This window comes from Arachis duranensis, chromosome 1 (genome assembly GCF_000817695.3).
Source record: "Arachis duranensis cultivar V14167 chromosome 1, aradu.V14167.gnm2.J7QH, whole genome shotgun sequence".
In the NCBI taxonomy this organism is placed as follows: Eukaryota; Viridiplantae; Streptophyta; class Magnoliopsida; order Fabales; family Fabaceae; genus Arachis; species Arachis duranensis.
The window spans coordinates 41,934,147-41,939,504 of record NC_029772.3 but is presented as its reverse complement, the minus strand read 5'-3'; positions in this window follow the sequence as shown (position 1 = coordinate 41,939,504).

Here is a 5,358-nt window from a genome sequence, read left to right as displayed (position 1 = left end):
TAAAAGAAACCTATGAGGCTTTCTTTTTTGAAGAGATTCCGGGTTTAGTTAAAACAAACAAATAAAGGAAAAGAGTTTGAGAAGGGATAACATTCAGTTCTTGACAAAGAAGTTGAAAAATATTAATAAAGCCCCAGGAGTTTGGATGAAGCTACGACGGAGCTACATTACACGACCACAACAAATCGGTCTCAAACAAGGTAAAAGGAAAGGTGATATCCAACTGGCTGAAGAAATAGTCATAGGCATAAAAGAAAAGGCGCTCCCCCTGGGTCAGGACAGGGAAGTAAATCTTCTCCTCGGAGTCAGGTGCCACCAACTCATAGTTCTGCTCTTAATCCCTACTCTTACAGAGACGATGATGCTTCCTAAGCTCCACACAGAATTCAGCATTAACCACAGAAACACACATCAAAACAAGGGAGTCCAACAAATCGGACATACCCTCAGGAACCTTAGAGGACGTCTCTACAATATTTTTGCGAGAAGACATAGCCAACTAGTCCTACAAAACAAGAAAAGGAGAGCGGATTACTAAAAACATCTTGGACGAATATCAAAATAACTCAGCCAGCGCAAGCCAAACACGGCATAAACAGCAAAAAGAAACCCCAGGACCCACACCAAGAAGGTCCAGGGGCATCCTTTGGAGGCAATCAGGGAATAAAAATTCAGGAAAATCTACAAGACTAATGTCTCAACAGAAACTCGCAGCAAGAACAAAGAGAAACCCTTTCCAAAAATAGAAAAACAAACGCGAAGAAGATCAAGCGAGCTGCCAAAAGAAAAAATTCTAACGAGGAGCAATCTACATCAAAGAAAAGCAATCAATAGAACAAAAGCCATCAAAAGGAGCAACCTTCCTAAAAAACAACAGTTCAGAAATCAGCAGTAGCATACGAAGCCCTAAAGAGCCAAACCAGGAAAATACACTCAGAAGCATACGTAAGGTCAAAAGGAAAAAAACATGCATCACAGTGACAAACCAAGCGCGATAAAGATTCAAGCTTTCCAACATACACTCAGTCAAAATCAAAGCTTCAAAGTCAAATACAAAGCAGCAAAATAGGCGGCAAAAGAAGAAGCAAAACCAACCTGAGAAAAGGAGAGGAATGCGGAAGAAGGTTGATGACGAGAAAGCCAAAAATCACCTACGCCAAACAAACGTCGCAAGAAGAAACAGCAAGAAACGTAAGTTTTCGGATGAAAACAGAAGGATAGGAGAAAAAAGGGAAGTTACAACAAAAGCAAGAGAGGAGAAAAATCGTTTCTTGAGAGTGAAATTCAAAATAAAAGCCAAGAGAAACGGAGCATCAAAAACCAATTAATGAGGCATTAAAAACCCTCGCACGTTCCCAAGGCCAGGACGCTAATCCAAAAGCGCGCATTTTCAAAAGGAAGCGAAATGTTCTGCATTCAAAAAAGGAACCCTACAAAGGCAAAATCGACAAAATGCTCGAGTTCAGCTTCACCTGAGAAGGTTCGAAGTCCTAAAACTAAGACTCGACCTCCAAATAAAGACCAACCTCGAGCAGGGGCATTGTTCATACCCTGGGTCAAAGCTGTCTGACCCGGGATGTTCTACAGACAAAGCGACCGACCTCGTCAGGTCAGGATGACCCGACCTCTTCTCACATGAAATCCCAATAAAGGGCCTAAACAGAGGAACACGTCCCGAATCCAAGGGCAACCCAAAGCTTGTAGGGATAAAGGCGGTTCCCTTGAAGATAAGATGACCTCACTCAAAGATAAGATAAGATAAGATAACTATCTTATCTCCAGAAAGGTCACTCTACACTATTATAAATATACTAGAGTACCCAGGTATAACTCATACTCTGATTCTACTAAATACCTGCTTAATACTCTTGCTAACTTAAGCATCAGAGTCCCTTGTAGGTATCCCCCACCCTCCGGGGATGAAGGAATCAGCACCGCCACCAAGTCCAACAAGTCGGACACAGCAAATCCGACCAGTACAGAAGATCTCACCCGAGATCGACCTATAGTTTCAGGTAACTCTCAGAACAGATGGTATGGAGTTGCTACCTTGTGGCTAATTCCATACTAGACCATAGCAATGTAAAGCTGTTTATTACAGAAATGAGTGCCTCCATCACTGATTATTGCTCTGGGGATACCAAATCTACTGAAGATGTGTTTCTAGAGGAACTTTATCAATGTTTTAGTATCACTAGTGGGTGTTGCAATTGCCTCTACCCATTTAGATACATAGTCTACTGCCACCAGAATATAAGTGTTTGAGTATGAAGGTGGGAAAGGCCCCATGAAGTCAATACCCCAAACGTCAAACAATTCAATCTCTAAGATCCCTTGCTGAGGCATGGCGTAACCATGAGGTAGATTACCAGCTCTCTGGCAACTGTCATAGTTCCGTACAAACTCTCGGGAGTCTTTATAGAGAGTAGGCCAGTAGAAACCACATTGGAGGACTTTTGTGGCTGTTCGCTCACTTCCGAAATGTGCTCCGTATTGTGATCCATGGCAATGCCAAAGGATCCTCTGCACTTCTTCTCTAGGTATGCACCTACGGATTAATCCGTCTGCGCATCTCTTAAAGAGATGGTTCATCCCACAAGTAGTACTTTGAATCAGAAATTAATTTTTTCGTTTGCTGCCTGCTGTACTCTTTGGGTATGAACCTTGCAGCCTTATAGTTTGCAATGTCTGCAAACCATGGTACTTCCTGAATGGCAAAGAGTTGCTCATCCAAAAAAGGTTCAGAGATCTCAGTGATGGGGAGGGACGCCCCTTTTACTGGTTCTATCCGGGACAGGTGATCTGCCACTTGGTTTTCTGTCCCTTTTCTGTCTCTTATTTCTATTTCAAACTCTTGCAAAAGCAGCACCCACCTTATGAGCCTGGGTTTTGAATCCTGCTTTGTGAGTAGATATTTAAGAGCAGCATGGTCAGTGTACACAATCACCTTTGATCCTACCAAATAGGATCTGAACTTGTCAATGGTATAAACCACTGCAAGCAATTCCATTTCTGTGGTTGTGCAATTCTTCTGTGCATCATTTAGGACACGGCTGGTGATGAGCGGATAATTTATACGCTTTTTGGCATTGTTTTTAGTATATTTTTAGTATGTTTTAGTTAGTTCTTATTATATTTTTATTAGTTTTTAGTTAAAATTCACTTTTCTGGACTTTACTATGAGTTTGTGTGTTTTTCTGTGATTTTAGATATTTTTTGGCTGAAATTGAGGGACCTGAGCAAAAATCTGATTCAGAGGCTGAAAAGGACTACAGATGCTGTTGGATTCTGACCTCCCTGCACTCTAAATAGATTTTCTGGAGCTACAGAAGCCCAATTGGCACGCTCTTAATTGCGTTGGAAAGTAGACACCCTGGGCTTTCCAGCAAAGTAAAATAGTCCATACTTTTCTCGAGATTTGATGGCCCAAACAGGCATTCCAAGTCAGCTCAAGAATTCTAGCGTTAAACACCGGAACTGGCACAAGAATGGGAGTTAAATGCCCAAACTGGCACAAAAGCTGGCGTTTAACTCCAAGAAAAGTCTCTACATATGAAAGCTTCAATGCTCAGCCCAAGCACACACCAAGTGGGCCCGGAAGTAGATTTTTATGTCATTTACTCATCTTTGTAAACCTTAAGCGACTAGTTCTCTACAAAAAGGACCTTTTGCTTCATCTTTTGATCACTTTAGATCTTAGGATCATCTTTGGATGTCTAGTTCTTAGATTATGGGGGCTGGCCTCTCGGCCATGCCTAGACCTTGTTCTTATGTATTTTCAACGGTGGAGTTTCTACACACCATAGATTAAGGTGTGGAGCTCTGTTGTACCTCGAGTATTAATGCAATTACTATTGTTCTTCTATTCAATTCAGCTCATTCTTGTACTAAGATATTCATTCGCACACAAGAACATGATGAATATGATGATTATGTGATGCTCATCATCATTCTCACTTATGAACGCGTGCCTGACAACCACTTCCGTTCTACAAGCAAACAAGGCTTGAATGTTTATCTCTTGGATTCCTTAATCAAAATCTTCATGGTATAAGCTAGAATTGATGGCGGCATTTTTGAGAATCCGGAAAGTCTAAACCTTGTCTGTGGTATTCCGAGTAGGATTCAGGGATTGAATGACTGTGACGAGCTTCAAACTCACGATTGTGGGGCATTAGTGACAGACGCAAAAGAATCACTGGATTCTATTCCAACCTGATTGAGAACCGACAGATGATTAGCCGTGCCGTGACAGGCTGCGTTGAACATTTTCACTGAGAGGATGGGAGGTAGCCACTGACAACGGTGAAACCCTACATACAGCTTGCCATGGAAAGGAGTAAGAAGGATTGAATGAAGACAGTAGGAAAGCAGAGAGACGGAAGGGACAAAGCATCTCCATACGCTTATCTGAAATTCTTACCAATGAATTAGATAAGTATCTCTATCTTTCTTTTATGTTTTATTCATCTTTTAATTATCAATCCTCCATAACCATTTGAATCATCAATTTAGCTCTTGAATGCAATGTCTTGCTGAAGCTTGGCTAGCCATGTCTAATTTCTTTAGACTAACATTGCATGATTCCTGGAATTCTTATTAAAAATTTTGAATCTCTTTATTTTCTTTTCCATATAATTTTCGAAAAATCCAAAAAATTACAAAATCATAAAAAACCAAAAATATTTTATGTTTCTTGTTGAGTCTAGTGTCTCATTTTAAGTTTAGTGTCAATTGCATGCATTCTTTGAATTCAATCATGTGTCTCATTGATCTTCAAGTTTTTCTTGATGATTTCATTGCTCTGATCTTTAAATTCTCTTGTCTTGAGTGTTTTGTTGTTTCTCATATGCATTCTCAACTTGTTAGTGTCAGTAGTATACAAACTTCTAAGTTTGGTGTCTTGCATGCATTGTTTATTTGATCTTAGTTTCATTTTGATTATTCCTCATTATTAAAAATCCAAAAAATTTTTAATTTGTGTCTTTTCAAGTCAATAATAGAGAGAATTGAAGATTCAGAACATACAGCAGAGGAATTACACAGAAAAAGCTGGGCGTTCAAAATGCCCAGTAAGGAAGGAAAATTGGCGTTTAAACGCCAGCCAGGATAGGGCGTTTATCGCCCAAAAGGGTAGTATTTTGGGCGTTAAACGCCAGAATGTATACCATTCTGGGCGTTTAACGCCAGGATGGCACAAGAGGGAAGATTTTTGTTTTTAGTACAAATTTTTTTCAAGTTTTCAAAATTTTTCAAAATAAAATCTTTTTCAAATCATATCTTTTCAATCATATATTTTCAAAATCAATTTCTTTCCAATTTCAAAAACACTTGCTAACAATTAATGATTTGATTCAA